At 38.5% G+C, this 24,294-nt stretch overlaps 1 protein-coding gene across 1 annotated transcript in view; it reads left to right on the plus strand.

Annotated features, from left to right (window-relative positions):
- The window catches only part of Camta (Calmodulin-binding transcription activator), a 1,815,113-nt gene that overhangs the window by 213,476 nt on the left and 1,577,343 nt on the right, over positions 1 to 24,294 (plus strand). The window contains exon 4 of the mRNA XM_071590285.1: positions 22,375 to 22,448. The gene's annotated coding sequence lies outside the window, so the exon portion shown is untranslated. The remainder of the gene's footprint in view (positions 1 to 22,374; positions 22,449 to 24,294) is intronic.

A 24,294-nucleotide genomic window follows, 5' to 3' on the forward strand; every position in this document is an offset into this window, starting at 1 on the left:
TTATCTAGACGTAAAGACTCTTCAAGTTATAAGTAATTAGAAGTGAGTTAGGTAATTGTAAGTACCTAATGGTAAGTAGAAATTTTCAGAAGGAGAAGACTAATAGAATGTTAGCTGAAGGATATTTTGCAAATACTAAAAATGAGAAATTCACCAGTAGGCGTAAGGTTATGGATAGACTCTATTACGAGAGTGTAATGAACCTGTTACGAATAAAACAGAGAATTCATTAATATAAAGACGGAAACGAAACCTACGCATTTCGTGGTGGTGTAGGCGTGCATGCCTGGTTGTATGATCTGGCTGTAAATATGTAGGGATAAAGTGTCAACTTTAATTGTAGGTCTCAAAAAAGGTTTGCTGGGATATAGAGAGTGAAGGATACCGAGACGAGACCGTCGTTCTAGAGGATTCCAGAGAAAGAACCGGAAGGCAGCGAGTGGAATAGGATCGATCGAGCTGAATAAGATTGTGAGGTAAATTAAAGAAGGGAATGATGGAATCACGAAGGAAGCTGGAAAGAAAAGTAGAAAGAATGCCAGAGGGCACAAGTTAATTACAAACCTTAGTAAAGGAAGGGAAAATATTAAAATTAAAGTACCGCGCAAGGTCAAAAATGTTACTTAAACCCAATGATTGATTTTATCCGAACGGGCGCCCCCTTTTAATGACTCAGAGGCCGTTTGTATTATTTCCTTTGCCGTCTCTGAGAGTGAACTGAAGAGGGAGGGTGCCAATTCCACGAGCGGGGAACCGCGGCTCGATCTTAGCTTACGTAATCCAGTCCGGGGGCCGGGTCGCGGTGGCTCGCGACCGTGTGCTGCGTATCGAGTCGTGCTCTTCTCCCTCGAGGGCGGGCGGCCAGCGGATTCGCTCTCCAGCCCCGGGCCTTCCCATTGGCCGCCTTTCCTCAAAACGGTCCCGCTCCTCTGCGAGGTGCACCGGAGCTCGCGCGGCTCCCGGGCGCCATTTTAAGGGAATTTAAATCCGCGTTTAATTAAGCGCTCGGGACGATTTCAGGAGGATAAATAATTGAAACTAGAAACCCGGGTCCCCTCTCCCTCTCACCCTGGCTCCCACGTGGTTATTCGGGATTTGTGCACGTGTTTCTTTGCATTTGTGTGCGCATGTGTGCGTCTGGGCGCAGAGAATCTGGTGCCTCACATGAGATCAGGTATTTAGAGCGGCTTTAGATGCTCAGGTGTTTTCGACGTGGCAACGTGCCAGAGTTTGAATTCGAGGCTACTACTACTCTGTTTAATTGATAGCGATGGCGGAGGCTCCCAGCTCTGGTAAACACGAGACAATTAATGCTCCGTATCCTTTGTAATCAAGGGTGTTGTTTTATTGAAGCGAAGCCCTCTTCTCCCTGCTCCCATTTCCCCTTCCTGATTCTCCTTTCTGCTGCTCTTGTGCTCGATGTAGGACGAATTGTTGGTAAGATTTTTTGCAAATATTTTTCTTTTGCAAGCATTGAATGAATGAGGGTCTGTTTAGCGTTCATTCCCGAGGCACCGGTTTTATCAGAATTAGTTTCCATATTTTTACAATTCTTTGTTAATATTAGTACCGTGAGCAAATAAAGAAAAGTGAAGTGGAGGGAAATAAACGTATCCTACGTAATTACTTCCTACCATGCATCACAGTTCTTTTCCCGTGTATCAAATAATTAATTGGAAGTTTACGTGGATAAAAAGTCTATAAATTAATTTGTTCCCGAGATCTTAAATAAACCGTTGTAGTTACAATGTTATGACTCATAATATTATTTATATTTTTAGCTGTGGTTTACTTGCTGGATGAGTTTTTGGACAACAGTGCTCTACTTTTAGTCTGCTTAACACCGAACACTAATTATTTATGTGAAAATATAAAAAAGATTCAGAGTAAAAAATTTTCTTGGCTGAGTTTCTCTTGAATTTCTCCAAGATATTTTACCATGCACTAATTCATCTATGATAATTTTCTAATATCAATATTGTGTCATTCTAATTGTTTGGTGTTCTTATGAGCGTGATGAATAATTTTAAATTGCTCCCATTTAAGTCGATGTAGATATTTGATTTTAGTTTATATCAATACATGCATTTATAAAATATATCGATATTCTTGTACATCATTGCGAACAACTTGAGCTGCTAAGTGTTTTTAAATTCAGATGGTCACATTTGAGAGTCAAGTTAACATGACTTAATTTTTTTTATTTTTAGACGCGAGTTAAGTGCCAAGTTTCATGCCGTACATTTTTCTTCTAAAAACTACATATTTAAAGTCCTAATTAGCATAAGAGACCAATAATGAGGAAAACAAGGTCATAATAAGCGTAAGAGACCAATTATGAGGAAAATGTCCTCAACGAGATAGATAATAATATGAATATTACTTGACCACAAGGGGTAATTCGCTTTGGCTTACCTATGCATACTGTTTACTGTCCACCTCTTCGCCCAAAATTGTCGTTATTCTGCTGTAATGTGTGATTATTTTGTATGCTCCTCCATTTGGTCGTTATTTCCGTCATTTATATAACCTAATAATCATCTTCCTTAACGTGATTTTTGAGCCGAGTTGATTAAAATCGGGCTATACCTTGTTAAAAATAAATACCTGTAGATACGTACGCATTCTCTATTTGTGTTCAATGAGGTGCATTATCTGTTAATGTTATCAATTGAGTGCGATCCACCGCATACCTTTTGGCCACTACCCCTTTCAGCAGTAAGTGCCACTTAGTCGCGGTGATAGCTTTCTTTTCTTCGTCATGACAGCATCCTAATAATCTCGTCTTTCAGTGGCAGGGTGTGGGGGTTGGGAGGGAATGCCTCCAGAGCAGCCTTGGGAGTTTAAGTCTCTTGTTCTCTCACCCTTGTACGTCCATTGAGAAGCCTGCCCCACTACCTTTGTGATGACTCCTACGCACTCTTTCATCTATTTCAACCCCATCCAGCTCCATTCATTTCGAGCCTCTCCAGGACTCCTCTTCCCCGAGCCCATTCCTCCCTCCACTCCCCCACTCTCTCACCGCTCCATTTATATGCTCCTTTCATCTTCCTCCCACCTTCCCCTCAACATCCTTCCCCTCCATTGGCCCGCCATTTTCCCTTGACACTACTTCACGGACTCCTTGCGCTTGCTCCTCTTACCTCGGTAACCAAGCCGTGTAATGACACCCAACATCTCATCACCATGGTAACGGACTGGCGAAATGCGATTTTGGAAAATGGCATCCCTTTTCTTCTGCCCAGGGTCCTTTAGAATTCGTACTTTTTTTCCTCTTTTGGACTCTCCTTTCCAATATCCGTTACGGAGATCTTTTGTCAGATACTTTAATGAATTGATCCAATTTACGGGATGAATAAATGAGATATATGTTCGAAGTAGATTCCAATTAATAAGTAGTTGAGGATATTGGCGATGTTCTGGCTTCTTTTATTGCTGTTTATTGGAAAGGGAAGTCTTTGCAAAAAAGTGTCTATACGTTATTATCACCGATAAATATAAAAAATCGATTCCCTTAGATTAAAAGCTCCTTTGGGTGACAAATGAGGGAATATTTCGGTATTTTTCGCGAAGGGTAATTTAAAATAAGAAATTTAGGTTTCTCCCATCTCTCATGGGTGATTCGGTATATTCTGATATACATTTACAATTCATATAAGTGTTAAAAAAATAGTATTAGGTTGGCGAAGACCGAATTAAGACCCACTTCCTTGAAGATGTTAAATATTTTAATGTTACACGTAGATGTATTGAAATTTACGTAGATTCTCACAAAGGTTTCCTTTTCGTTTTTTTTGGTTATCTTAGCTTAATTTATGACTTAAGCTTTGCGAACGAAATCATTATATTCTTGATCTATGGAACGGTCTATTTGAAAACTATCGCAATATATATATATATATATATATATATATATATATATATATATCCCCTGATTGTTTAACCTCGTTTAAACTTTGGAAAATCAAGACCCGTTATAATTTTGCTTATTTTTACAAAAAATGATGAACGTGGATGAAATTGATTTATTTTAAGTAGATAGTATTTATAAGTTTGGATTGCCTCAATTCCGCTCTTCCACCGTTGTCGTTTTATATTATCGAGATAGTAGGCCACCCTTATTGTCGTTCAATCATCCTCTTTGACTTTAGCTATACTAACCTGAAAGCTTGTAAAAAATAAGTGTCAGTGTTATGTATAGTGTTAAATGTGGAAGAATTTAAGTAAAATGGATTATGGAGAGCTGTGTAAGGCAAAGACAAAAGGTGCTAGGGTTTTCTTTATTTTTTATGAAGTATTTTATAAGTTGTTATCTGTGTATAGCTACTTTTGTTCAATTATTCTCTAAAAGTTATCTATTCCCAGTAGATTATTAGTAATGTCTTAGTTCAAATTACTTTAAATGAAACCATGAATCTACTTTCGGTATCTATAATTTTTTCATGACAGGCCGACACGTACTTATATTCATAGTTACATTAATATAATGTAATTCATCAAAGAGGTCAGTTTATTAACTTCGGAGTTTCTCCAAGCAGAAAAAAAAGTATGTATATTCAACATCATTGCTGATACTGAATGTAAGAATATAAAATGTTGACATTATATTATACATTTATATATGAACCCAAGATATCGGAGACAACGGCGGTCTCGCAAGAATCTCTAGCTGAAGCTAGAAGCGGTCAATAAGATAACTCAAAGCACCTGCAGCATGCAATGCCTGACGCACGAACAGAATCTGAAAGAATCTAAAAAAGTCATTCGACCGGAAGACCTGTATGGCATGGAGTCTTCGTACCTAAATAGGATTGGTTTACCATGCTTATACGAAATGAAAATGCAATTCAGTTATGACTATTTATTAAAAAGAACGATCATGGTTTCGACAGTGTCATCATCAAGGGGGCAATGCGAGGGTTGCTATTTATATTTTTCTAATTCAGCCTAATAATGAAAAGACAGCAATTTGTTGTTGAAAATGGTTTTATGGCGTTTCCAAGTTTTCTCCATTCAATACACTTTTACATGCGCTCGAACCAATTTTCGTAACACTTTTTCCACTCCGATTGAGGTACCTCCAAAACACGGTTTTTGAATGCATCCACGGCTTCTTCAGGCGCCGAAAAACGTTGGCCACAAAATTTTTTCTTGATTAACGGGAATGAAAAGAAGTCATTTGGTGCTAAATCTGGGCTAAACGGAGGATGACCCAACAATTCGACGTTTTGGCAAGTCTTATAGGTAGGTTGTTGCAGCCGATCTGTGAGAGCTTGCATTTTCATGATGAAGAATCATCCTTCGTTGCCGCTTTTTGTTATGTATTTCACCCAGCCCTTTTGGCAAACAAATGTTCGGGTACCATTCAGAATTCACGGTTCTACGTTGCTCTAACAGTACGGTTGCCACATGTCCAGTTATTTCGAAGAAACAGTCAATCATTTCCTTCGATGTGCTTCGTGCACGAATCACTTTTGTCGGATTTGGCTCGTCTTAGAAGACCCATACAGTGTATTGCTGTTTTTTTTCGGGCTCATACGTATAGATCACAGATTCGTTACCTGTTTATATGTTATAAACAGCTGTTGATGTACCGCGATTGCATTTGTTGAGTATTACTTTGCACCAATTGAAACGAGCATCTTTTTGAGCTTTCGTCAAATTATAAAATCATCATTCGATAGTGTCCACGGGTTAACTCTATATTTTTGCCGAGACAAAATTTTCGAGTCACTGTAAACAACACAAGTTATGATCAAATGGCAAAATGTTCTTAAGACAGTTAAAAGGGTCAAACCTTCAGTTGGAAACGTCAGATGGCGCCTAAAGCACTTAGTGTTGTTAAGACGCAAAATATAAATAGCAACCCTCGTAAAAGGAAATGATCTCATACCAAAAATAGGAGGGGGGCCAGAGGGTAAATGCTGGTGAAAGCCATTGAGACCTTTGTTGGTATTGGTAGGAAGAGAGAAGAAGGGTTCGGGTTTCTTTTCGAAGAGTCCCGACCCCGGTACTTCAGTGAACGGAAGTGGGGAGAAGTTTTATCACCACTAAGGTTAAGGTTTGGTATCATCTTACTGGGTGGGCAGTCGTAGACTGGAGAATGGAAATGTTTAGGAGAGTTGAATGGGTACGAAAAACAAGTTCGTTGCAAAGTTCATGTTAAAAAGTTAAGTTTTGATAATGACACTGTGTCGAGATCTTTTCATTTGGTGCCTACGTGCAAATCCGTAATCGTTACCAATTGACGCCTTTGACGTCGTCCTAGGAAAGGCATAATTGAAGAACTTGAAATGAGAGTGAGAGAAACGGAAAGATCCCAGGTCTGCTGCTAAATGGGGAATCCCAGAGACGACTCGATGCAGAGCTTTAGTTCTAGATAGACAAAATCTCTGAAGAAAGCTACCACGTGGTCAGTGGAAGTGAAGGAATCACACCGGGGGAGAAGATGCTAATTTACTGTTCTCATGAGTAGAACAAGCATCGTCCAAAGTAGACCCGAAAGAAGACACCGTATTCTTAAATATTTGTTTTGAAATCCACATTGTTATCTCATTCATTCAACTCTCAAATTTTTAAAAGAGTTTTTTTGGAGATAAATTCATTGTTTCGAAGTTAAAATATAATCTTCGTCAAGTTGGCTGTTTCTTTGTGCCACGGTTTATTTTGTGTATTTGGATGGCATGAATTTTTGCGGTTTGTTGATGCACTTTTTCCAGGTATTTGATTGTTATTTGACTTTGTTCCCGTTCCCTTACGAAAAATTCCTCCCGGCAGTTAGTTATAAAAAGAATCCTTGCCTTTTGTACGTGAAGTGTTTTACGAGTGTGATGAAAGATGGCCTTTATGCCAGAATTAGGGGTTCGCGTGTTCCCATGGGCGCTCTCAAAAGGCTCGCCTTTGTGTTTCCCTCTGTCCCTTATGCCCGTCTGTTCCCCCCCCCCTTGTACCACGGCTTCTTCCAATTTTCTTCCACCTCCCCCTCAGTTTTCAATCTCTTACACACACTGTCACCTATTAACTTATTTCTTAGATACATCCTTATAATTCACATTAAGGCAACGCAAGGACAGATTTGACTTTTTTAGGAAACATGAAAAGCAGAAGAAAAAATAAATCTGTAAAAGGGAAATGTGAGCGCGTTCCTATGTACCTCCTCGTTTTCTCGTAGTGATCATGAATCGTGCGAACGAATGGTTGAATCTACATCTACACAATATCCCACTGCAAGGGCGTGTGGGGGCACTGGGAGGGTGGTGGTAAGGCGCCAGCGATTAATCACAACTGTTAGTTCTATCCGTTCGGCAGGCGATATCTCTCATTTCGTCGCTATTTTCAGGCCTGCCAGGGTATACATTCGGGCCGTTCATTATTCTCTGTCTGAAGTAATTTCACATGATTGATATTTGTGCAATAATTATAATGTACCTATCATTAAATGTTGGTCTTTCCAGATTTTCCACTGTAGGTTTTCCAATAATGGCGTGGAATGATGTAGTGTTCGATTTATGCGTTTGAAATGACAGATTTATATTAGCTGAGTGCCTCGTCTTTATTCAATTGGGTAAATACCAGAATAGTAATTTTCGCAGTCGGTTAATGCTTATGAAAAATAGATTGAAATCTTATGAGATAGAAGTGAGTAAAAGAAATGGAAGTGTTGCTGTAGTTATGTACTTGACATTATTTGCGACCAAATCTGACATTTTTTCAGATCAATTTTTATACTTGACAATTTGCGAATCCACAATGTGTGTGAAAAATTGGATGTCAAATGTTTTCTCTCAGCATAAAGGCGCCCTGGCATATTTGTGAAAGGGTTTCTTAATTCGAAGATGATTTGCGTAGGAGGTGGATGTAATATAACCTTGTTTGAATGAAGCTCAGGGAAACCATGCAAAAACGGCCGTTGCGATCAAACTGCCTCCATCGACCCATGTCTAGGGATATATTTCTGAGTATAAGTAAGAAAAATTGAACGCCAAATACGTCTACATCAACACAATACACTGCAAGCCGCCGCTAGGGCGTGTGGCGAGCGGTGGGTTAGGTTACCACTCGTAAAACAGAATGCAGCTACACGAAAAACAAACAAAAACATTCTCATGCACAACCTTACTGAGGTATATTTCCATGCAAAACATTTTTTGAACAACACACATTCAACTATATATACTAGTAACTTATATGCGCCAGCACATGTACCTGCGAATGCACTTAGATGTCTACGAAACGCTTAGTCTTCGCTAGTATTTCGATTTTTTTACTTTTTACTTTGTGAATTCAGTTTTTTACTATTGTGATTCCTGATTTACTGAAGAAAGAAAGAACAAAATCAACTCCTTCATGTACATGCTGTCATTTTTTCAAAATGCTGCTTGCCCAAACTGTTCCACCCGATTTGATTTAATCCTCGTCTTTAATGATCAACCCATCCTTCCTACTTTTTGGGAATCTCATTGTTTTCGTTTTCCTTTGGATAATCTTCCACCCATAGTTTACTCGTTGATTCCACGATGGATTTGGCATTAAACGAAATCCCTTGAATTTTTGACTAGCTAATTCTAAATGGCCTGGAAATATAATACATTTAATCTTATCCACATCCTTCTTCCATCTCATCTCTTATGGCAACCTTAATATGTCGTGAGACAACAAGTTAGGAAATCCCTTTCGATAAGGTCGTCGTACTCCACTGCCATCATTACGCTTTTCTACGCATGCTTGTGATTCATATAGAGTTTTCGTGTTCGGAGCCTAGCCCTTTTGGCTTGACCTGGAACTTTTCAACTCCTGCAAGAAGACGTTTCCTAGAACGGGGTTGAAATCGTCGCCCAAACTCTGACCAAGGCAGCCGAAATCTCGGAAATGGAAGCCGATAAAAGTTTCCTAGCCCTTTATTACACTCCTATACGGTGCGATAGTTTCATTAACTTTGTCCTTTCTCCTGAGTTGAACGGTTTGTCGAGATCCCGGAACCTATTAAAGATATCCTTTTATACTCTCTTTTACTTTCTATTCCTTCGAATCGAGATATTTTTCGAAGTTGTTTCTCAGAAATGAATTTATCTAAAAAATACAAACATTTATATCATATTTCAAGTAAATATTATATTCTTTAAGTTCTTTGTAAACAGGACCAAACATAAATTCGTACTAAGCTTACGAAATACACATTATGCTTGTGAAAAGATTTGAGTACAGTCAATTATAGTCAACGTATTTGAAATAAAAAAATTCCGTTAGAGCCTGAATAAACGTGAGCATTCGTCATACCTAAGATTAGGCTACAGCCCTCCCATCAATTTTTTATCACGCAACTTCGTGGTATTGTCGTATTTCTTTGATTCCTCTTAGTACATTTCTACTCTTCATTTGGTCTTCCATAATTGTTTTTAGTCATCAGTACCTTAAAATATATGGTATTTGTTTTTCTCTTTTGACGTCCAGTGCTTTTCGTAGGGTGTCATTATTACGCCAGAAGGACATCTTCCAAGATCTTTGGAAAACCATTTCCACCATATCCATTGGAGCGAAACAGTAAAATCTATTGTGAAACACTCAGTATCAAGCACCACTTTTCGGAAATTCGGAGCACCTTTGATTATATCACGATGGTGTTGCTGCGCTCTTGAGCAACAGGTTGAGGGTAGGTCAATGGTGTAGTTTGTGAAATGTATCCTGGAGTACCGAAACGAGTTAATTAGCTGGGATGCATCATAAGGTTGGAGAGCATTTTTTTATTCGTGATTTTTTGCATTTGTATTGAGTTCTCTGTTTAACTCAAGTCTTCCTCGTGAGGATCATTTTATTTTCCATATAAGCAATGGGAAATTTCGCTGTTAATGGAGTAATCGTTCTCTGTGACCTAAGTGGGATGTGCTGATGCGGCTCCTTGTGTGTTACGTTAGTCGGCATCCAATGGCATTAATTTAGGGTCGAGCCAGAAGCACATTCGCCGTACCCAATGCATCTGAATTGGGCGCTTCACATTTCATAATCACACTTCGCTTGTGTACGCTTGATGTCACTATTGCTTCCTGTGATGATTTCATAAATGACACTATTGACTGTATGCAATGAGGCATTTTTTCTCCTAATCATTCTTCAATATTTTCATGATTTTAAGAGTGGTTTATTATTTTTTAAAACGGGTATCATCAAGTACTCTCTTGAAAACTGAAAATAATATCCTTAGTTGACTTAAATTTTCTGTATCTATATCTGAATATTTGAGTAGAAGAACATATTCATGAATGCATTTTAGGTGAAGGTCAATTGCTAAAGGTGTGCACCTATCGTTGCGAAAGAATCGAAAATGCCCCCCGCTACGCTTACGCGTTGCTTATGGGAATTCTTGATTACCCTTTTAGTTCCACCAGGCATACACCCTAGCAGAGGCTTACAAAATGCAATTTAGAATGTAGATGTACTGCAGGAAAAGATTTTGTTTCCAATGGATCTCGGGGATCGAGATGGTGCGGGGGCTAACGTACTGGCTTCCCACCCAGAGGGCGCGGGTTCAAATCTCGGCGGTGTTGAATATTTTTCAGAGGTATCTCGATCCTTACATGAGGTGCTTTGTGGAGGGCACTTTGACTGAGTACGCCGTCCGTCGGATGGGACGTTAAACTTCGGACCCCTTGGCGCCTTTCGTAAAGAGTAGGCTAATGCCGACGCCGGGTTTCTCTCCACCCTTCATCCTTTCCTCTCCATCCCCTATGGCGCAAATGACCTCAGATGTCGGTCGCCTCCCCTAAAAACTACTACTACCCAATGAATCTCGATAGAGGGATGAGCTGTTGTCCTCCTACAGAGACTACGTTATTTTTTATCACACTAAAAAGAAATTGATTTAACCTCAATCAGAGTTGAGTATTGTAGCGATTTCAATTGCATATTTGTAGAATATGTTTCCCGATGAGAGATTTATAGGATTTTTTATAAGATTTATAGGAAGAGAAATTTGGCAGGTGAAAGATAAAGTTTAAAACGAATTATTTCCAAAATATTAAACGCCAACAGTGTATAAGTTTTATGAATTCGTTTTCAATTAACCACCATTTCTACACCTATTGCCTCGTAATTACGATTCCAAACCATGATTTTTATCGACATGCTTCTCAGTAAACTCGCTATTTATGTATTATGTTATGTTGTTGGTGCAAAGACTTCACTATTAAAATGCTAATCAATCAACTTTTGGAGAAAGGTAATTTTAAAACACAGCATGGCATAACTTTCATGAATGAAGTTGATAACTTGGAATATTTCGATTAATTCTCTTTGTAAGCCTAGTGTTATTCTAATTCAGTATTTCTTCTTGAATACAAGCCTTCAAGAGGAGAAAAACAAACATAAGAAATGTGTGCCCGTCCATGTCTAAGGAAACGGTTTGATTGGATGTGGTGCAAGAAATGTGATCAAAAGCTTTCTAAGGGTTGAAAGTTTACCTGGTAGAGAACACTTTTAAAGGGAATGATAAGTATTGGGACCAAATTGAGTAAGTTTGTTTTAGTTGATAGTAAGATAGAGTGGAAATATGTTGAATCAATGGAAAATTGGCACGAGGGAATATCATGCGTATTATATAGTGTTGTTAATTTGTGTAGTGATTGTGACTGTACCACTTTACGAAATGTGTTGTGTTATGTATTTGTTGAGGAGAGTTATTCGTATGAGAAGTCCTTTTCTCACAGCTAAAGCAATCCAGAATGAGTCTCGGAAAGTGACAAGGTACACGATTTTTATTGTGACACATGTGTCACAATAAAAATCGTGTACCTTGTCACAAAAGGAGTTATTTAAATATTGCACAAGATTGGCGGATTGCATATCACGCGGTTAAATGATGTATAACTTCAGCTTTGATATAGATATCAAAGCACAGTTTTCCGTTGAAAAAATCGCTTCCTCACCAATAGCCAAGTTCATCATCATAATAGGCAGTCATTTAAGGAAAGTTTGAGAAGGTGCCTAAATAAATATCGTGTGAAGTTCTTCCATTCTATACACTTTATTTTACAACTTTATTTTCTTCTTCAGTCCTTCATACCGCCATTCATGCCGTCCGAAAGGCCCTCCCCCCACCCATTTTTACAGCAATCTTCCATTCTTCCGCAGCTTTCAATATCCTGTACACGGCATCTAATATCTCCCCCTTCAATGTTTCTACCTTCTTCGAATTTTGCATAGCAATAACCTCTCTTTTATCGCCATGCAAAGTACTTCGCCTTTTTACATTGTGCCCATTCATAGTTTTTCATAAAAATACTACTGTGATGTTTTCATGTTGCTTTCCTCAGTGTTATTTTCAACGTGGAATGAGTGGTTTTACCATTCGGGTCAGTTGCCGTTATAGCCGCCTCACTATGAAACAGGCCCTGCTTGGACTGGCTTTTGTTTGGCTCCTGTCCTTTGAGATCTATCTGGTGTGAGTGAACCTACCTGGACTAATAATCATTGATCTCACCAGTACGAGTATAACCACAAAGGTCGCTGGAACACGCTAGTCCTTTCACCACTACAACTGTGTAATCCATGTTAGGGACAGTTATGCCTGTAAGCATTCCAGAAATTATTATAGAAAAAGCTTATCATCATTCGTTCTTTTTGCAAATACCACGACGTACTTCATAATATCCTAAAATGATTCCACTGCAGGGAATTAGCCGCACGTCGCAGGTCCAAGTGACGGATATGATGTAAATGCAGAAGAATATTTGTTATATTTAATTCATCTCATTTCATGCTTGAAATTCCGCTGTCTCATCTGCATATACTTCCACGCAATACCCCGCACGAACGTGGGTCTGGGTTGTTTGTGCACCAGCCATGCATTCGCAAATACTAGTTCATCCGTGAATTTAAATATATATTCGTTCATATAAATAGCACTCGCACACACACACATATATGCCTGTATACACCATGCTTAGTTGCGTTTAATTGGCACGTTGGATTAATTAATTATCTTTTGGTATTTAATTACGAGGTATTTGAGTCTCGTAAATATATCCGGGTGCTATGGTTCGATCTTGTTTCGATTGCGTATCATGCTAAGGAAGAATGAGTGCTTAAATTTTTCGGTGACAGATGTCTCTTATTTCATCTTTGTGGTTGAATTTTTCAATATAATAATGAGTTTATAATAATATTCTCGGCGTCGCAAGAATTCTCAGGTGTCCTTTGCATTTTTGAAGGCATACATTCTGTCTGTTGTCTCTGTAGATCGAGGGGATTTTAATCTAATTCCGAAAACTTACCCGTCACGTTTACTATCTTTTCGCAACAATTTTTAACAAATCAAAGACGCTATGTTGAGTAGTAGTTGGGCAATTACATTCAAAAACCAAACGCTCACGTGCATTATGTTTGCAATTTTATCTAACATAAATTCAATGCAGAATATGCTTAGAATAAGTATCTTTTATGACTATAATTGATTGCATACCTTGCTAGAATCTGTTTTCATGTGTATGATACCCAACGGAAAGTAATGTACTATTTTCATATCCTGTGGGATGATTGATACATTTCCTTGCATGCGAGAGGAACGTTGTTATTTTCCGGATGTTTTTATTTCTAGACAGGCTATATCCATTCCTAATTTTACGAGTGTAGAGTGTTCAATTCTATCGCTTGCGTCATTGAGTCGCCAAGTCCAGATTTAATTTAAATCTTGTTTCATATGAGTTATGCCCTTGAGGAGGCGTTTGACATGAAACTTTTAACCTATTTGGAATGACCAAATGATCAAAGTCTCCAGACACTAAATTTCAAAGCCAATCATTCAGGAAATTGGATCAAATTTGTTTCCAACTCAGCCACCTCTTTCGGCGGTATCAAATTAATTGAATGAAGTTTTATATTTTGAGTTCTCGTGGGGGGGGGGGAAATAATCCGACTGACGTGATAAAATGATGGGAAAAAGGCTCTCTTGTCTGTTTTTTTGGCGATTATTAGGAACGAGGTCATCAGAGAGGCATGGGAGATGTTCAATGCATGACTGACGTCTAATTAAAACCTTGACCTCACCGACTCGGGAGCCGTGCCCAACTCCTCCTACTGTTGCAATACCATGGTGTCAAATTAAAGGGAGGATAAAGGGGTGTTGTAATGAGCTATCGATAGCCAAAAAAAAGGAATCTATAATCGATAACCTGGGCGATAATAGCGCTGAGAGATATGAGACTGGCAGGGATTTGACATCCGTATCGGTGATCCATTCTAAAATTTCACTAAATTGTGAGAGCATCGCAATTGTTTGCGCACCACATACCATGCCATCAGATTTTTTTGTTATCGTCGCAATTCCAACGTTACATTGTGATTTCCCATTTATTAGGTTTCTGAAAACTTGCTCGTGGCCAGAAGCCAGAAACGATTGTTAGTTTTGGAGCTCCTCTGGGGAAAAAACTCAATTGCTAAATGAATTCCGAATGACGCAAATGTTAAACTGACTTGATTATTCAGCATTAAATTCCGAATTTAATTGAGCCGTCCCCTTTAGCTTACAATTAAAATTAAATTGAAATCCCTAATGCGATGTAATAATACTCATTGCAAAAAAACTTAGTATATAATTATGATAGGGGTTATTTGAGGCTTTCAGAATGTGAATGGTTTGTAAAATACTAGGGAAAGATATTTCTTTTTCAGATGTATGTTTATGCAACAATTACTTACTCAGATAATTATATATATATTTGTCAGAGTTGATTTTTTTTAACTCTCCCCGTGTTAATAAAAGAAGTCTCGAGTCCAAATTGTGGAAATGATTTTATAATTATACTTAAAAAAAATGTCTACCATTGCAATATTTTTAGCAGTATGTTTTATGTAACAGGCAGTAATTTCCCTGAGATATCCCATCTTGTTTGGCCTATGCAAGTCACAAAATTCACACGATGCTTCTTCATCATAAAGAAAAGAGAAAAGTTGAATGTTAAAATGAGTTAGAGCCTGTTACGATAGTGCACATCTTTGTTGCATAATATTAGTGAATGACGGAGATGCATGTACACGTATGTATGTGCGCAGTTATGTGAAAGGTAATTATGTGAAGGATTTATGCTAAGATCTTCTGCCTGTAGCTATATTTGGTGAAGGTTACATTGCTGAGCCGAGTTACAATGCTTTCGTGGCTTATGCTGAAGAAGGATGCTAATGCGTTTTGTATTCAGATATCGATAGGTAACCTTCTAGTAATGAAGATTTGATAAAATTACGATGCTTTCACTTTTATAGGAATAAAATAGTCTTCATTAAACTACTAGCTAAAATATTGCTGAACGATGATGAGTCGAGTAAAACCGGGGAAAAAACCGCGGACGCAATGTTTAAAGGGGTGTTTCCATATCTCACTCAGTATCATAAGTCAGTGTCTTCCGTTTGCCCGGGAGAGAAAGAAATGGTCCCCTCGTTGACCTTGGAATAGCGACGTATGAGTAACTTAAAAAAAAAAAAAACTGGGGAAGAATGAAGAATGCACGAGCTTCAAGGCAAATTATTACCATTGAAACCCGTTTTTAATGGCATTTGCGCCCGTGGTTTTTTTTTACCCCACGTAGGTCTCCCAGGCGGAATGTTTGCGCTCGCGGATAATGTGCAGCTTATTCCCGGGGAAACTCTTGTTTAATGACGTCATTTACCCGCTGAAATTCTGCTCGGCGTGCTCTTTCTTCTTCTGCGAGGTGGAAAATAATATTGACTCTCTACTTTGGTTTTCTCTAATTTTTTTTTCGTCATCGTCTTGATTCCACGGACGAGCGAGTGAATGCGAAGGAGTTCTATATTCGGGTTCATTCTCGACAATTCTCTTGACACACATTTTTCGAGAACGAGGCATTCCATTTCTGCGGATTTAAGTGGTCCCCCTTATAAGTGCTGTCGTGTATTTTATTTTCCTCGGCCTGGGAATGAAAAAGTGATAGTTTATAGTATATATATATATATATATATATATATATATATATATATATATATATATATATATATATATATATACTTACTTTTCGGCTCGTGAGAGGTGGGTGTATGAGGGAGTGTGCTCTTCCTTCGTGAAACTGTGAATGTAAATATACTTGTCATTGTGATTTGCATTTACACCACTCATACGAGGAAGAAGCATGAGTTTACGCTTTTCAATGAACGTACTTCATTGAGCATTTTTGATGTGCGAAGGTTGTTTTTACGGATTGAAAATATTTAATGAATTATCTCTGAAGATTTTGCTTCAATTTGCTTTATTGGACGTAGGCTCCTGTCTCATGAAAATAAGTGCGAGGAAAAGCATAGTGGCCATGTGGATCAGGAATTGTACCTCACTAACGTAATTTAATTAATTGCGTAACGCTAAAGCGAACCCGTTTCTCGGGTTACACCCGCCTGCAAAATATTTTTATGCCACCGACTCTCACTGACTGCGCTGTCGGCGTTTTCAGGTCAGGCCTTGATCGTCGCTTTTTCACGTAGCATTACATTTTTGTACTCTTTCAATAGGTTTCCGCGTGTTTAATGTTATTATTTTAGGTGTGCACACTTGAAACTGAATTCCGAACTCGTATCAGTAGGGATCCCTTAAGTGTTTTGAATGAATGTACTTTAACGCCATTTTAAAATTCATTCGTTTTCCATGCGCGGCCTTTCCGTCAGCAGCGCATTAAAGAAGCCTTTAGTGACACAGTTAAGCGAGTCAGGAACCCTGTATCGATCCTGATAACACACTTTTTGCACCGCTTTAAGAAAACTTCCACGGTTCTGTCTGGTCCTCGTGCCAGTCGGCAGATGGCAGTTGCGTATCGATTTGTTGGTCTCACAGTCTCTGCGAGGTTCGCGTCACAGGCGGGAGGGGGCGCTGTTTGGATATGACCTCAAAGGCGCCACATGTGCTTACTCGCAGTCCGGATGATTAAGTCCAAGTTTGTTGAGGAATATATGGAATTATCTTGGTTTTTGATAATGCTGCTCTGTTGTAGCTTTAGGTCAGTTATTCAAGATGGAATGCGATTTTTTCGATTTCACTGTTGGATAACGGAAAGCTCACAAAAAAATTCGAAAATGTCATTTAATCAGCAATAATGGCCAGCGTGGTTAGTTGGGAATAAGAAGACCTGGCTTCAATTTTTTCGCTCCTCAGTCCTGTGTGTTTTTCGCATTAGTAGAAGACGAATCGAAATATTAGTTTCGTCCGAAAATTATTTTTATTCTCAACGACAGGATATCAATAAAATTTGCAATGGAAACCGACATATGATAGTTGAATCCGATAACCACCCCAAAAGTGCATTATAGTAATTTACTTACTAGTGATGGAAAAAGGAGATCATTTAAGAATTGATTTAAAGAAAAATATTTTAAATTAGTAATGACACTTCTAGCGAAATTAGAGTATTTAAAACTCATAGTTAACCATTAAATGTACCAAAAATTACGTTTACTCTTTGTTGGTATGGATATCTTGTGCATTAGGAGAATTTTCAAATGCATTAGACGGTTAAAAATCGGTTCCTGAAAGATCGGAATGCCTTTTATCAACAGCATCACCTTTTGAGTTTAGAAAGCTGTGAAAGAATGTTCATCAATAAATTACCGTACCCATTTGAATGGCGGGTCCTTGTAAGAAGCTCACTCACTTTACCTTTGCTTTCTATTCTCAGGGATTAGCATAACCGTAAAGTTTCTAAAGCCTCTTCTATTCATGTTAGCGACTCTTTTACACCACTTCCAGGCCCTTTCCACGAATCGTTTTCCTGTGAATTTCCCTTTCCTTTCTGCCTCTTACGTAGATTCTATCGCGAGAAAGGTCAAAGCGTGACATTTTATCAAAGTCTCCAGCTTATTTCCTCTTGTTTGCGTACTACTTTTTAAAGGATGCATCAGGGAAAGCAAACGTCTGGAACGACGAAGGGAGAATCTAGTCAGGCGGATAGGGATATGATGGCTGTGATGTGGATTTCGTGGAATGACATCACTCCAGTTTAAATATCATACACGATTTGAATGCGTTCATTGACGTCAAAAGATTTGCTTATCAGTATCGATTTATCGACTTACATGCTATTACCTTACCGCGGTTCTCAGATTCTGGAACTTTCCAGTCCTAGGAGACTAAAAATGTCAAAATTGAAGTCGCTGAGGCCCCAAGTTGAGAAATGGTCTTTGCTAATAAAATTGACTAGTTGTGTTTAAGGCTCATGATTCATTTTCTGTCGTTTTGAAATTTCTCTGAAACGTGTATGGAATGTATATCAGGAGGTAAATGGTACGCTTTTTAAATAAAAAAATTATATATATATATATATATATATATATATATATATATATATATATATATATATATATATATATATATACATACCGTTGTTTTCTCGGCATCCTTGGCAAAATTGTGTATTTTATTAATTTATCGAAGTATAAACTTATCCAAAATTATTGAGAGATGCATGATGCATAACGTAAACCATTCAGCTTATTTACACTCAAATGATATGTCTCTCATGTCTGCTCCAAAGAACAGAAACATCAACACATGTTGATGGAGAAGGATAGCATTAAGCAACCCAATAACAACTAATAGCCAAAATTATTATGCAAAATTTAATAATTTGTTTAATGACTGCCGTTTACTTAAAAAACATTCAGGACTAATGGAGTTACTCTTTCCAATTCGCCAGGTTTTCAGTTTTATATTTACAGTATCTTCTCCAGCGTAGTATATGGATGCATGAAATTTGTTATTTAAAGACAATGTGACGATCGTCTTAAAAAAGTGTCAGTGCTACTACTATATTATACAAAGCAACAGTTTTTAATTATGTAAAATTTTATATCTTACTTTGGAACAGTCATAAAAACTCTTTTAAAATTCACTTCATCTGCAAACAAGTCTTTATTTTTTATCTTTTTAATTTTATCTAAATCAAATAAAAATATTCCTTAATTAGCTTTATGTTCTAATAAGCTTGACTGAAAATTTTTCTAAAATGCTTGAATAAATGCAGTGCAAAAATAGTTTGTTTCCGGCTATAAATGATTTTGATTTTAAAAATAATGAATTTGATAAACTAGACAATGTCTAATGTTTTCTCAGCTGCCTATCCATACATGATTCATGAGAGGGGGAGTATGCATCCAGTAGTTTCATTTCGTTATAGGCAGCAAAACCCCTCCGCTGAGGATGCTCATCCTTTGGCAGCTGCGTTTTTTGCGTCTATTCTCACTATTCATTTGGTATCTCGCCTTTGACCGAGAAGTTTGCCATGTTATATTCTAAATCTGTAAACGAATTACGGTTCCATCTTAAAATTAGGAAGGAACTCCGCAACAAAATGACAACGTTGAGAAGTTACCTACATTGATTAGGAATGGAATCAATTCGGTTATGAAAATGTACAATATTAATAAGAAATAAAAATAACTATATGGAACTAAATTGGGTATTGGTCCTGTCTTTGTCTGCAGCCAAGGCTCATGGTTGTTAGTACTACCTTTGCGGCGTGAGAAATTGAACTTTCTAGTCCTCTGGTCCCTTTGCCCTCTAATGTTATTTACGATAAAACGCGTCACGGTGAAATGTAATTAAATATTCTTCTGTATAAACTCATTCGTTATAAAATCTCAAGAAAATCTTTCTTCCATTTATATGACACTAACTCTGAAGCGATTGATTTTTTGTTATCTGACCATTTAGCAGCAAATTATGCCATAGTTTCCTTTGTAGATTTTTTATTTCTCCCTAGTTATTATTCATGGACCAAACTTCTATTTCATCACAAATTATCTCCACATCCAAGCATATACAGGGTTCGTCCGGAAAATAAGTGTACTGAGCTCAGGAAAAAAAATTTATTGCACTTTTACATATCTTAAGCTAATATTCCTCAAAATAGGACCCTTGTGAGTCGATACACTTGTTCCAGCGGCGTTCCCATTCCTGGAACGCTCCCGCGAAGGCATCATCGGGAACCTCTCGAAGACACGTCGTCACGGCCTCTTTGACGGCGTCCAAAGTCCCGTATCGCGTTCCTTTCAAACTCCTCTTTATCTTCGGGAACAGAAAGAAGTCCGGTGGTGCCAAGTCCGGGCTGTAGGGCGGGTGCGGCAGCGTTGCCACGCCGTGCTTGGCCAAGAAGTCCGACACGACAAGCGCGGTGTGAGACGGCGCATTGTCGTGATGCAGCCGCCAGATGTTTTTTATCGCTGGCCGGACGCGGGCGACTCGTTTTCGAAGCCTGTCGAGCACTTGGACGTAAAATGCAGCATTTACAGTTTGTCGTTCAGGCACAAATTCGTAGTGGACGACTCCCCTTTTGTCAAAAAAGACAATGAGCATCGCCTTGATCCGAGATTTGCTCATGCGAGCTTTCTTTTGACGGGGTGATGATGGGGTGTGCCACTCCGCACTTTGTCTCTTCGACTCCGGGTCGTACTCAAAGATCCACGTCTCGTCACCCGAAACAACGTTCTCTAAAAAATGTGGATCATTTTTGCAGTGATCCGCAAGTTGTGTCGCGATTTCCAAACGATTGAGTCTTTGGTCATCACTGAGCACTTTCGGCACCAACTTTGCACAAATTTTTCGCATCTGTAATTGGTGCCTAATAATCTCGTGCACTATTGTTTTTGGCACATTACACTGCTCTGCTATCATCCGAACACTAAGACGACGATTAGAGTTCAGTACATCGCGAACTTTTCGCACATTTTCGTCGGTGAGTGTCGTTGATGGGCGTCCAGGCCGTGGTTCGTCGTCGACCCCTTCTCTGCCCTCCACGAACATCTTGTGTCACCGAAAGATCATGTTTCTGGACATGGCTGACTCCCCGTTAGCCTGGTTAATCATACCGACAGTTTCGGTAGACGATTATCCAAGCTTTACCGCAAATTTGATGGAATAACGCTGCTTCGGCATCGCGTTCCGTGACGTGGGTCGAGCGTGGAGGTTCGCGTTAACAGAGCTCCTCACTACACCACAGCTCAGAGCCGACTGCCTTTTTCAGCGTCGCTTGCCAACATACCCCCCTCCAATCGCAGCCCGTCAGAGCGGTGCTGGGCGCGCCTGGAGCGGCGGGAAAAAATCAGTACACTTATTTTCCGGACGAACCCTGTAGATCTGGTATCTTTGCAATAAGCTATATTTTACTCTCTCGTTCATTTAGACCAGATTTTTTTGACTCATCTCTAATGAGATATTGTAATCGTTTTTCCGTTCGTGTTTACCTTCTTTTTGCCACTTGTTTAACCTTCCTTTCATCTTCCTGAATATTGTTCACGCAGTTCATTGAATTGTTCCTTTGTGCCATCTATCTATCGCCAAATTTCATTTTCGTCGGACTTAACTACACATTCCTCTGCATAGTGCCCAGTAACCGTGTGTTTGTTCTTGTATTTTGCTAGTCTCACCCTACCTGTGATCCGTGACTTCCCAAATTCGTATATGCGGTATGTATTATTTCCATTGCAGCTTTCGTCATTCATTTTTGAAATGATTTTATGATTAATATCGTTCTATTTTTTAATTTAACATTCAATTTACCTTTCCTAAAACTATCATTTTATTATTTTTTCTTGTGATGGTAATTCGACTCTGCTATGATTTCGTGTGATGAATTTCTCGGTGTCCTTGATTTTCAATTGCGATTTCATTGAAAATAATGGAGCTATCTTCCCTTTTTTTCTCCGATCGTTGCGGGGTAAAAAGAAACTTTACTCTTCCACAATAATGATTTAATATTTCACGTCCATGGTTTTGATGCTGCGCATCATCGAAATCATGGTCGTGAAATATTAAGTCTTTATTGTGGAACTGTTAAGTTTCTTTTTACCCTCATAATGAAGGAATTCCGCAAAGTTAAACCTGAAACTGTTATATTTCTTCAATCGTGTTCTTCGCCTGAAATAATCGCCTTTTTGGCCATTTAAAGGGTTCAGTTACTTTTGTAAATGTCCATATTAGGTATACTTGTATTTACCAACTTGTTGTCTATGCCCTACGGATAGCCTAAATGAAAGTAAAATTGTTTCTATCTAAACGGTCATAGAGATCATCTCTTTCTTTGATCCCACCGAGTCCATTGAATACAGAGAAGTTCATAATTCATGGCTATGCCTTGGTACTGAAATGAAATTCTCCATTTTTTAATATCCCGAAAGGTCTGCAGCATTAAAATTTGTTGATTTTTATGATTCTCTTGCATTTATAAAGTAAAATCAAATAGGGCATGTGACGGTAATGACCTTGGCTCGCAGCATATAGTGCTTGTGATATTTTATGACTGAATGGGGTATGAGTAATGTACTTTTTTTCGAATATTTTCTACATCTGATGTAGGTTGTTGGATTTTTTAATTCTCACTGCATATCTTTTTGCAGGTTCGGAAATTGAAGAAAACGCATCCATTTAGACATTTAAAGTATCAGAGAATACCAGCACTTCACCTTTATGGGTAAGTTGTTATCTAATCACAAATTGTTTGACCTTATTTACGTGATTTGCATGCATCTATGTTAATTGGAAATGCTCACGAATTTGTGGTATCGCCCTGAGATATTTCATCGAGGGAGTTCCCTCGACTACCCGACTCGATCTGTCCACGCCACAATGTAAAAGAACGCCTTGCCAAACCTAGAGCAGGTGGAACAGTTTACATATCTCGGAAGTGTTTTTGACCAACATGCTCAAAGTAGCAGAAACGTAAGGAAAATAATTACGCAGGGCAAAGAAGCTTTCACAAGGAAGAGGAAATTGATGACAGGGACGTTGAGTGAGGAAGTCTAGTAAAGGCTCTTAAAATATTTGATTTGGAGCGTAGTTATGTGCGTCGCGGAAACATGGTCACTGAAGCAGGATGTGAGGCGTTGATAGGCGGCTTTTGACATGTTGGTGTGGGGAAGGATGGAGGAGGTAAAATGGACCGAAAGGGAAACAAGTAAGGAAGTGCTAGGCTTGGTGGGCCAGGTGAGGGGACTGATTGGAGAAATCATAAGGAGGCAGGAGAGATGGGTCCATAGCGTTTTGATTGGGGATGGGATGCTAGAGACTATGATAGAGGGGAGAACATTAAGGAAGCAAGAAAAGGGCAGGAATAGGATACTGATGTTTGACAGGATCAAGGGAGGAAGGAAGTATATGCAGTTGAATAGGGCTTGTTTTAGAGTTGGATGTTGGGTTGTGTTCTGTTGGGAGAAAAAAATATTTATTTGGCTGTTGTGTCCATCAAAAACCTACCTTAACCGGTAGATTATTTAATAATAATATGCATGTAAACACACATACACATATATATTGATATATATATATATATATATATATATATATATATATATATATATGTATATAATACAATTTGTGAGTGTCCTTTCTTTGTGTCTCTATATTCTAAAAATCTACATCTGTGTTTTTATATATTTGTGTGTCGCCGAAGAGCGTTCCATTTCGAAGATATTTTATATACTATATATATATATATATATATATATATATATATATATATTTATCAGTGTGTGTATATATATAATAACCTTTGGCATTACAGAACACAAAAAAATGTACATTAGACCCGTTACACGGCACTCACATTTGAGATAGTTTGAGCTTTCGGCCTTTCCCCTAGGTTTGATTCAGGTTAGAATGAAGAAAAATTGCAGAAAACATATAATAATAAGCCAGAAATTTATTTAAGTTTGTCTGCATATGGAATCTAAGTTCAGCCAGTTATCAACTTTTTCATGTGACTACAAGTACGGAGGCCACTGTTCCGCTGCTAAATAATGTGATCAATATTGCGCGGTTTTTCAATTTTATGATGGATATCGTGATAGGAACAAATCTCTCCGCACCTATATCTTGCGTAAAGCAGTCGACCCGTGATAATTAGGCCGATCCATTAAATATTTACTTTTTGACAATTGTGATGCGACCGCAAAGCCCGTGTCATTCCGCTGGCGTTTTCCTTCATTGAGATTTACCGAGTACAATTGAAGCGGGCCTCCCTGGAATGTGTTTTATCGTTCACTCATCCAGGGGTGAAAAATACCCCCGGAAAACATAATTCTAGTCGAATCAGATATAAATCGATTGGATTTAAGTAGAATGGAAGCGTAAGTTGCGAATGACAGTCGGGGGAGTTGAAATTTGCGAGCGCTGGTGTATAGTTGGTGCTGAAAATTAAATTCCGCTTTTATTTGAATCTGGAAATGGAACGTCGTTAGAAGCTCGGGTGTGGAATTCGCAGTGACACATTAATTTCGATTGTGTCACACGTTGGTCAGGATGGTTTTCGTGGTCATTTG

The sequence above is a fragment of the Hetaerina americana genome, unplaced genomic scaffold, assembly GCF_022747635.1.
Source record: "Hetaerina americana unplaced genomic scaffold, ioHetAmer1.1.p SCAF_4, whole genome shotgun sequence".
Lineage (NCBI taxonomy): Eukaryota > Metazoa > Arthropoda > Insecta > Odonata > Calopterygidae > Hetaerina > Hetaerina americana.